Source organism: Pongo pygmaeus, chromosome 5, assembly GCF_028885625.2.
Source record: "Pongo pygmaeus isolate AG05252 chromosome 5, NHGRI_mPonPyg2-v2.0_pri, whole genome shotgun sequence".
Lineage (NCBI taxonomy): Eukaryota > Metazoa > Chordata > Mammalia > Primates > Hominidae > Pongo > Pongo pygmaeus.
Window position 1 is genome coordinate 130,084,117 of NC_072378.2, and position 11,451 is coordinate 130,095,567.

At 38.9% G+C, this 11,451-nt stretch overlaps 1 pseudogene; it reads left to right on the forward strand.

The window, feature by feature from the left end:
* Positions 1-280: 280 nt before the first annotated feature.
* On the forward strand, positions 281-3,547 carry LOC129039118 (UDP-GalNAc:beta-1,3-N-acetylgalactosaminyltransferase 2-like; annotated as a pseudogene).
* Positions 3,548-11,451: the final 7,904 nt, after the last annotated feature.

Sequence of the window (11,451 nt, forward strand, 5' to 3'; positions counted from 1 at the left end):
ATTTATTTGAATGTGGGAAACAGTAATATTATGGGTTAAATTGTGTCCCACCTCCCATCCCCTAATTCATTATTGAATTCCTAAGCCGCAGTAATTCAGGACTCACCCTTATTTGGAAATAGGGTCGCTGCAGGGGTAATCAAATAAGTTAAGATGAAGTCTTACTGGTAGGTGGGTCAATATGACTGGTGGGATACCAATATGACTGGTGTTCTTATAAAAAGGGAGAATTTGGACCCAGAGACATCCATACAGGGAGAACATCATGTGAACTGGTATCATGCTGCTATGGGCCAGGGAAATACCAGAAGCTAAGACAGAGGCCTGGAACACATTCTTCCTAGTGCCTTCGGAGGAAGCATGGCCCTGCCAGTGCCTGGATGCAGACTTCCAGGCTCCAGAACTGTGAGGCCACAAATTTCTGCTGTTTACGCCACTTAGTCTGTGGTACTTTGTTATGACAACCCTAAAAACCTAATACAATTAATATAGTTCCAGAAGTCAGGTCTATAAAAAGAAGGTGTATTCAGAGAAATGACCATTTCCAATTTTTTTCTTTACTTTCTACCCAACTCTCACCATGCCCAGTAGCAACCAATGTCTTTATTTTAGTCTCTGATTTTTTCTTCTTGTGTTTCTTTTCACTCACGCTTATAGTTAAATGTATATGTTTTTATTTTTTTCTGGAAATCACTCTATATTACTTCCTGCAGATCTTATTCATTCTTTTGTATAGCTCCATAGTAGTCCATTTTGTAGATATGGCATTTTGTGTGTACATTGTGGGGAAATCCATTTTGTGTGTAGACGTGTCCATTTTGAAGAATAGTTTCTTCAACTATTCTCCTATGTGTGGGCATTTAGGCATTTTCAATGCAAACAATGCTGCAATGAATAACCTTGTGCATTTATATTTTTGTATTGGCGAGGGTATATCTTTAGCGTAGATTTCTAGAAGTGGGATTCTTTGATCAAAAGGTAAATACATGTGTGGTTTTTTAGGTATTGCGAAATTCTCCTCAAGAAGGGTGCATTCTCTTCAGCAACATGTGAGAGTTCCTGTTTTTCCATAGCCTAACAAATAGAGTGTTATGTATTTTTAAATGTTTCCTAATCTAATAATAAATGATATATCAGTGTAGTTTCAATTTGCATTTTTCTTATCATGAGTGAAGTTAAACCTTTTTTCATCAGTTTTTATACCCTTTTGCGAATTGTTTCTATATTTCCTTACATTTTTCATTTGGATTTTTAAAGTCTTTTCACTCTCAATTTTTAAGAATGTTCTATATATTACAGAAGTTCACCCTTTTTCTGTGTGATAGAAGTGTTTTCATCCAGTAAGTCAGTGGTTTTTTTGACTTTGTTTATGATGCTTTTTGCTGTCTAGATTTTCTTTTTCATTTTTACATAGTTAAAATCATCTTTTTTTTTTTTTTAATTACATCCAGATTTGGAGAATCCGTTAGGCCTTTTCCAGCTTAAAGAGTAATTTATCTAGATTTTCTTATTGTACTTGATGGTTTCATTTTTTTTTTCTTTTTTACCATTAGGTTCTTTATCTGTTTGGGGTTTATTGTTTTCTGTCATGTGAGTTATGGATCTGATGTTATCTTTTTTTCAAATGTCTACCAGTTGTTCCAGAACCACTTATTAAAATTCATTCTTTGCCTTTTGATGTAGGATGCTCCCTTCATCATAACTAAAGTTTCAAATATGCTTGGATTTCTTTCTGGACTTTTGTTCTATTCAACCTATCTGTCAACATCTACTAATAATATGCTTTTTTAATTATAGAGGCTTTATATATGTTTTCTTTCTTGTTTTTTTTTAGAGTAGAATAAGGCAAGTATGTTTTAATATCTAGTAGAGCTAGTATTCCCTCAAAGCTTTTTTAACAGTGTTTTTCTGGATATTCTTGCATGTTTATTTTTCCATATGAAGTTTGTGAAATTTTTTAGTGATATTGCATTAAATTTATAAATTTGCTTAAAGGAATGACTTATCCTTATTTTTATGATATTGAGTCTTCCAACCCAAAAATAAGGATGTTTTTCTGTTCAAGTCTATTTTTATATCTTTCAAGAGTGTTTAAAGTTTTGCGCTATAGATTTTGTACATTAATTGTTAAATTTATTTCTAAGTACTTTATCTTCTTTGTTGCTAATGTTAATGGGGCTTTCTCTGCCCTTGTGTTCTCCAACTGATTATCCTTTATGTAAATGATTGCAGCCTGCCCACACCTCCGAGGCTGGCCCTGTAGACCAGTTGGCCTTATTTCTTCAGTGGAAACCTAGTCACTATGATGGGGTAGTTGGTGTGTTGTCACCTTGCTATAACCATAAACTTCAAAATGTGATAAGCAGCTGGCTGAATCATTGGATACAACATCCTGCATTAAGTCAACGTGTGCTTATCAAGTTCATAATAAGTGCCCATGGCTGCTAAGTGCCTGTGGAAGACCAGGAGGATCCCTACTACTCAACATCACAAATCCAGCTTTGAATCAGGAAATTGAGGCATTCAGTCTTTCTGAAGACACTTCATCAGGGCTCACTGAAGACCGAGTTGTCAGTGTGAGTTTCCAAGTTCTCTACACGATCCTTATTACCAGTCTTGGGGTGTTCTACAATGCCAATGATGTGAGTTTCCAGAGGAACGTTGCTCTCAAACTTTCTCAGGAAGAACAGGAAGAGGCCCCCTTCATTGTTCACTAGAGTCCTCCAAGCCATGCTGTGCAGGTGAACAAGTTGTGTACAAGCACATGGAACAATTCATCTTACCAGAAGGCTTTGAAGGTACAATCGTATGGGAGAGCGAAGACCTCCCCAGCTTTGTGTTAAGAAATCTTCACAAAGTGACACTGAATATGGAGGGGGGATTTTTGGAGTCATTACAGCTGGGGAGGGTGCATTGCCTCATGAATTATTGGAAGGTATGGAGGGAGTTGGAGTGGTTTTAGATGCCTTATGAAGGAGGAAAACAGCATCTATGATGATATTGTTTTTGTGGATGTTGTCAACACTCATTGAAATATACCTGCAAAATTATTGAACTTTATAGATGGACTATGGAAACAACCAACTTTGATTTGTTGCTAAAGACAGATGATGACTGTTACATAGGCTTGAAAGCTGTATTTAATAGAATTTCTCGAAAGAATCTGAATAGGTCTAATTTTGGTGGGGATATTTCAGACTGAATTGGGCAGTTGACAGAACCAGGAAGTGGCAGGAGTTGGAGCACCCTGGTCATGCTTACTCTGCCTTTGCATGTGGGTCAGGGTATGTGATCTCCAGGGACATCATCAACTGGCTGGCAGGCAACTCCAGGAGGTTATAGACCTGTCAGGGTGAAGATGTATGCATGGGCACTTACTTGGATGGCAGCCACAGGACCTAACAGATACCAGCACAGCATATGACTGTGTGAGAAGACTTGTCAGACAGGAATGTTGTCTTCCCCACAGTATTCTCCGCAGGAGCTGACAGAACTGTGGAAAGTGAAGGAATTCTGTGGTGATCCTTGTCAATCTGAAGCAAGATAACAGGATTTGAATTAGCAGTGTCTAAACTCAGGGTAGGTGATATGGTTTGGCTGTATCCCCACCCAAATCTTGTCTTGAATTTTAACTCCCACATTTCCCACAAATCGTAGGAGGAACCTGGTGGGAGGTAATCAGATCATAGGGGCAGGTCTTTCCCATGCTGTTCTCGTAATAGTGAATACGTCTCACAAGATCTGATGGTTTTAAAAATGGGAGCTTCCCTGCATAAGCTCTCTCTCTCTCTTTGTCTGCTGTTATCCATGTAAGACATGGCTTGCTCCTCCTTGTCGTCCACCATGATTGTGAGGCTTGTCCAGCCACATGGAACTGTAAGTCCATCAAACCTCTTTCTCTTGTAAAATGCTCAGTCTTGGGTATGTTTTTATCAGGAGTCAGTTGTCACCAGTAGAATGGGGTGCTGTTGAAAAGATACCAGAGACTGTGGAAGCAACTTTGTAACTGGGTAACAGGCAGAGATTGGAACAGTTTGGAGCGCTTAGAAGATAGGAAAATGTAGGAAAGTTTGGAACTCCCTAGAGACTTGTTGAATGGCTTTGACAAAAATGCTGATAATAATGTGGACAATGAAATCCAGGCTGAGGTGGTCTTGGATGGAGATGAGGAACTTGTTGGAAGGTGGAGCAAAGGTGACTCTTGTTATGTTTTGGAAAAGAAACTGGTGGCATTTTGTCCCTGCCCTACAGATTTGTGGAAACTTGACAGAGATGATTTAGGGTACGTGGTGGAAAAAATTTCTAAGCAGCAAAGCACTCAAGATGTGACTTGGGTGCTCTTAAAGGCATTCCATTTTATAAGGGAAGCAGAGCATAAAAGTTCAAAAAATTTGCAGCCTGACAATGTGATAGAAAAGCAAATCCCATTTTCTGAGGAGAAATTCAAGCCAGCTGCAGAAATTTGTATAAGTAATGCGGAGCTGAATGTTAATCCCCAAGACAATGGGGAAAATGTCTCCAGGGCATGTCAGAGGTCTTCATGGCAGCCCCTCCCATCACTGGCCAGGAGGCCTAGGAGGTAAAAATTGTTTTGTGGCTAAGCCCAGGGTCCCAATGCTGTGTGCAGTCTAGGGACTTGGTGCCCTGTGTCCCAGCTGCTCCAGCCATGACTAATAAGGGCAAAGACATGGTTCAGGCTGTGGCTTCAGAGGGTGCTAGCCCCAAGCCTTGGCAGCTTCCATGTGGTGTGGAGCCTGCAGGTATATAGAAGTCAAGAATTGAGGTTTGGGCAGCTCTGCCTAGATTTCAGAGGATGTATGGAAATGCCAGGATGCCCAGGCAGAAGTTTGCTGCAGGGGTGGGGCCCTAATGGAGAACCTCTGCTAGGGCAGTACAGAAGGGAAATGTGGGGTCAGAGCCCCGACATAGAATCCCTACTGGGGCACTGTCTAGTGGAGCTGTGAGAAGAGGACCACCATCCTCCAGATCCCAGAATGGTAGATCCACTGACAGCTTGCATCATGCACCTGGAAAAGTTGCAGACACTCAATGCCAACCCATGAAAGCAGCCAGGAGAAGGGCTATACCCTGCAAAGCCACAGGGATGGACCTGCCTAGGGCCATAGAAGCCCACTTCTTGCATCAGCATGACCTGAATGTGAGACATAGAGCCAAAGGAGATCATTTTGGAGCTTTAAGATTTGTCTGCCCCATTGGATTTCAGACTTGCATGGGGCCTGTAGCCCTTTGTTTTGGCCAATTTCTCCCATTTGGAATGGCTGTATTTACCCCATGCCTGTACCCCCATTGTATCTAGGAAGTAACTAACTTGTTTTTGATTTTACAGGCCCATAGGTGGAAAGGATTTGCCTTGTCTCAAATAAGACATTGGACTGTGGACTTTTGAGTTAATGCTGAAATGAGTTAAGACTTTGGGGGACTGTTGGAAAGGCATGATTGGTTTTGCAATGTAAAAAGGACATGAGATTTTGGAGGGGCCAGGGGCAGAGTGATAGTGGATATGGTTTGGCTGTGTCCTCACCCAAATCTTATCTTGAATTGTAATTCCCTCAATTCCCACATGTTGTAGGAGGAACCTGGTGGGAGGTAATTGAATCATGGGAGCGGGTCTTTCCCATGCTGTTCTCATGATAGTGAATAAGTATCACAAGATCTGATGGTTTTAAAAACAGGAGTTTCCCTGCACAAGCTCTCTCTTTCTTTACTTGCTGCCATCCATGTCAGATGTGGCTTGTTCCCCCTTGCCTTCTGCCATGATTGTGAGGTTTACCCAGCCATGTGGAACTATAAGTCCATTAAACTTCTTTCTTTTGTAAATTGCCCAGTCTTGGATATGTCTTTATCAGCAGTGTGAAAATGGACTAATACAATAGGCAAATGATCATCCAAGTGTAAGTCTGAGGAAGCCCAAGGTTTAGCAATAGGTTTATGGTCTTTTGGGAGAGTTCTAGATTGGCACTTTCACCTGGAATCAATGTATTTCTTAATGTTTGCACAAATTTCCTTTTCAAAAATCAACTGATATTGTAGCATAAGAAAAGTTTTTATGTATCTATTGGAAGATGATTTGAAAAACACTAAATTGTTTTATAAAAGAAAAAATATTTCTAAAAATAAAAAAAATGCTGTTGATTTCTGTATGTCAGTTTAATAGCCTGCAACATTATAAAGTTTTTGATTGAGGTTGCCATTGATTCTCTAAGATTCTCCAGGTACATGGTACGTCTGCAAATAGAAAAATTTTATTTCTTCTTTTCAATTCTCCTGGCTCTAATTGATTTCTTTTGTCTGATTGTGTTGGCTGACATTGCCAGTAGAATGTTGAGAATAGTGAAAGTAGTGGCTATCCTTGCATTGTGCCTCTTATTCAGTGTTTTCTCCTTAAGTAAGGCACTGGCTTTAAGACTAAGGAATATGTATATCTTATCATGTTAAGAATGTATGCAACAATTCTTATTTTCTTGAGTTTTTTTTAAAATCAGAAGAGGATATTGATTTTTTTCAAAGGCTTTTTTCAGCATTTATGGAGATAATCATACATTTTTCTTCTTTAAAATCTCAACATGCCATATTATACTAATGAATTTTCTATTTTTGAAACAACCTTGCATTCCTGAGATAAATTCTACTTGGTCGTGCTGTATTTTTTAAAATGTGAAGTTGGATTCTTTTTGCTAATATTTAGAATTTTTCCAACAATAAGTGATACTGGGCTGCAATTTTCTCTTTTTGTACTGTCTATACCAGGGTGAAGTGTTGCTTGCTTCATGAAAAATGAGGATGTTTTCCTTCATTTTCAATTATCTGTAACATGTAACAACAGAGCATTGGGACTATCTGATCTCTGAAGATTTGGTAGTGATTTTCAGTCTCTCTAGCACAAAATGGGAACAATTATAATATTTCCTTCTAGGGAGTTGTCAGAACAATTGAGTTGATGGATTTGGACGTGCTTTACAAACAGCACATCTCTTGTCATGTGTTGATTACTGTAACAGAGGCAAGAACAAAATGTAGTGCAGAATGGGTAATTAAATCACTCTCAATTGGGAAAAAGATAGATACTGAGAAGGTTTCATAGAAATTATCTTTTAGTTCAGTTTTGAATGAGGAGCAGAATTTTACTGACCCAAGAAGTAAATATTCCAGATAAAAGAAAGAGATTCAGTGGAGATATTTAAGCTTATGATTGCAAAATTTACCATATCCACGTAGTGATGTCCTGTTGACACTTTGACATAAATTTATTTCTTTGACTCTTCAAGGATAGTAGGTGATATGGTTTGGCGTTATCCCCATCCAAATCTCATCTTGAATTGTAACTCCCAGAATTCCCACCTGTCAAGGGAGGAACCTGGTGAGAGGTGACTGAATTATGAGTATGGGTCTTTCACACGCTGTTCTCGTGATAGTGAATGAGTCTCACAAGATCTGATGGTTTTAAAAATGGCAGTTTCCCTGCACAATCTCTCTCTTTGCCTGCTGCCATTCATGTAAGATGTGACTTGCTCCTCATTGCATTCCACCATAGTTGTGAGGCCTCCCCAGCCACGTGGAACTGTAAATCCATTAAACCTCTTTCTATTACAGATTGCCCAGTATCAGGTATGTCTTTATCAGTAGTGTGAAAATGGACTAATACAGTAGGATAGATATTATCCCCTTCTTAAGGTCAGAGAGGGCAATGACTTCACAAGTAAGTAACAGATCCTAGCACAGAGACAGAGAGTAGGTGCTTGATAAATATTTGGAGCATTTTCTATTGATACAAAACCACAATTGATTTTGTTTCATTTACCCTTCCTTCTGTTCCTCTCTTATTTTTGTATATTATGCAATTAAACATTTATTACCAATGGTTAGCGTTATTTTGCATGATCACATACTGGCCATTCATTACTTCATTTATGTATCTTTTATCTTCACAACCAAACTATAGGTAAAGTTGTGATACTGTTTGATAGATAAAGTAGACATTTGTTGCTCGAACTCCTTGTTGACAGAGAGCTAATTTTTATTCTCGCATTCTGCTTCTTCAAAGAGCTCATGGGTTTCAAGGGAAGCTGACACTGTCTTCCACCCTTCCACTCTCTAGTCACGGGTGAGCTCAGATTGTCTCAACACTAACCAACACATTCCACTGCTCTGGTATGGCGATGGGCACAGGATCCAGTGTGAGCCAGTAACAACAGAACTTTTTGGGAAAGAGACATCCTTGCCCTTTTTTCACTGGCTCTGACAAGAAACATGAGGAACCAGACAGAAAATACAAGAAGTGAAACTTGCCCCAAATGGAGCTCCTACAGGGGAGAAGATTGAAAAATAGAGAGACATAAACCAAATCTTTTTAAAAATTATTATTATACTTTAAGTTCTAGGGTACATGTGCACAACGTGCAGGTTTGTTACATGGGTATACATGTGCCATGTTGGCTTGCTGCACCCATCAACTCATCGTTTACATTAGGTATTTCTCCTAATGCTATCCCTCCCCCAGGCTCCCACTCCCAGACATGCCCTGGTGTGTGTGTGATGTTCCCCACCCTGTGTCCATGTGTTCTCATTGTTCAATTCCCACCTGTGCATGAGAACATGCAGTGTTTGGTTTTCTGTCCTTGTGATAGTATGCTGAGAATGATGGTTCCCAGCTTCATCCATGTCCCTGCAAAGGACATGAACTCATCCTTTTTTATGGCTGCATAGTATTCCATGGTGTATATGTGCTACATTTTCTTAATCCAGTCTATCACTGATGGATATTTGGGTTGGTTCCAAGTCTTTGCTATTGTGAATAGTGCCGCAATAAACATCCATGTGCGTGTGTCTTTATAGTAGCATGATTTATAATCCTTTGGGTATATACCCAGTAATGGGATCGCTGGGTTAAATGGTATTTTTAGCTCTAGATCCTTGAGGAATCGCCACACTATCTTCTACAATGGTTGAACTAGTTTACACTCCCACCAACAGTGTAAAAGTGTTCCTATTTTTCCAATCCTCTCCAGCATCTGTTGCTTCCTGACTTTTTAATGATTGCCATTCTAACTGGCATGAGATGATATCTCGTTGTGGTTTTGATTTGCATTTCTTTAATGACCAGTGATGATGAGCATTTTTTCATGTGTCTGTTGGCTGCATAAATGTCTTCTTTTGAGAAATGTCTGTTCATATCCTTTGCCAACTTTTTGATGGAGTTGTTTTTTTTTTCTTGTAAATTTGTTTAAATTCTTTGTAGATTCTGGATATAAACCTTGTCAGATGAATAGATTGCAAAAATTTTCTCCCATTCTGTAGGTTGCCTGTTCACTCTGATGGTGCTGTGCAGAAGCTCTTTAGTTTAATTAGATCCCTTTTGTCTATTTCGGCTTTTGTTACCATTGCTTTTGGGGTTTTAGTCATGAAGTCTTTGCCCATGCCTATGTCCTGAATGGTATTGCCTAGGTTTTCTTCTAGGGTTTTTATGGTATTAGGTCTTACATTTAAGTCTTTAATCCATCTTGAGTTAATTTTTGTATAAGGTGTAAGGAAGGGATCCAGTTTTAGCTTTCTGCATATGGCTAGCCAGTTTTCCTAGCACTATTTATTAAATAGGGAATCCTTTCCCCATTTCTTGTTTTTGTCAGGTTTGTCAAAGATCACATGGTTGTAGATGTGTGGTGTTATTCCTGAAGCCTCTGTTCTGTTCCATTGGTCTATATCTCTGTTTTGGTACCAGTACCATGCTGTTTTAGTTACTGTAGCCTTGTAGTATAGTTTGAAGTCAGATAGCATGATGCCTCCAGCTTTGTTCTTTTTGCTTAGGATTGTCTTGGCTATGGTGGCTCTTTTTTGGTTCCATATGAACTTTAGAGTAGTTTTTTCCAATTCTGTGAAGAAAGTCATTGGTGGCTTGATGGGGATGGCATTGAATCTATAAATTACTTTGTGCAGTATGGCCATTTTCATGATATTGATTCTCCCTATCCATGAGCATGGAATGTTCTTCCATTTGTTTGTGTCTTCTTTTATTTCATTGAGTGGTGGTTTTTAGTTCTCCTTTAAGAGGTCCTTCACATCCCTTGTAAGTTGGATTCCTAAGTATTTTATTCTCTTTGAAGCAATTGTGAATGGGAGTTCACTCATGATTTGGCTCTCTTTGTCTATTATTGGTGTATAGGAATGCTTGTGATTTTTCCATGTTGATTTTATATCCTGAGACTTTGCTGAAATTGCTTATCAGCTAGGCTGAGACGATAGGGTTTTCTAAATATACAATCATGTCATCTGCAAACAGGGACAATTTGACTTCCTCTTTTCCTAACTAAATACCCTTTATTTCTTTCTCTTGCCTGACTGCCCTAGCCAGAACTTCCAACACTATGTTGAATAGGAGTGGTGAGAGAGAGCATCCTTGTCTTGTGCCAGTTTTCAAAGGTACTGCTTTCTGTTTTTGCCCATTCAGTAAGATATTGGCTGTGGGTTTGTCATAAATAGCTCTTATTATTTTGAGATAGGCTCCATCAATACCTAGTTTATTGAGAATTTTTAGCATGAAGGGCTGTTGAATTTTGTTGAAGGCCTTTTCTTCATCTATTGAGATAATCATGTGGTTTTTGTTGTCGGTTCTGTTTATGCGTTGGATTACGTTTATTGATTTGAGTATGTTGAACCAGCCTTGCATCCCAGGGATGAAGCCGACTTGATTGTGGTGGATAAGCTTTTTGATGTGCTGCTGTATTTGGTTTGCCAGTATTTTATTGAGGATTTTCGCGCTGATGTTCATCAGTGACAGTGATATTGGTCTAAAATTCTCTTTTTTTGTTGTGTCTCTGCCAAGCTTTGGTATCAGGATGATGCTGGCCTCATAAAATGAGTTAGGGAGGGTTCCCTCTTCTTCTATTGATTGGAATAGTTTCAGAGGGAATGGTACCAGCTCCTCTTTGTAGCCCTGGTAGAATTTGGCTGTGAATCCATCTGGTCTTGGACTTTTTTTTTGGTTGGTAGGCTATTAATTATTGCCTCAATTTCAGAACCTGTTATTGGTCTATTCAGAGATTCAACTTCTTCCTGGTTTAGTTTTGGGAGGTTTTGTATGTGTCCAGGAATTTATCCATTTCTTCAAGATTTTCTAGTTTATTTGCATAGAGGTGTTTATAGTATTCTCTGATGGTAGTTTGTATTTCTGTGGGATCGGTGGTGATATTCCCTTTATCATTTTTTATTGCATCTATTTGATTCTTCTCTCTTTTCTTGTTTATTAGTCTTGCTAGCGGTCTATCTATTTTGTTGATCTTTTCAAAAAACTAGCTCCTGGATTCATTGATTTTTTTAAAGGGTTTTTCGTGTCTCTATCTCCTTCAGTTCTGCTCTGATCTTAGTTATTTCTTGCCTCCTGCTAGCTTTTGAATGTATTTGCTCTTGCTTCTCTAGTTCTTTTAATTGTGATGTTAG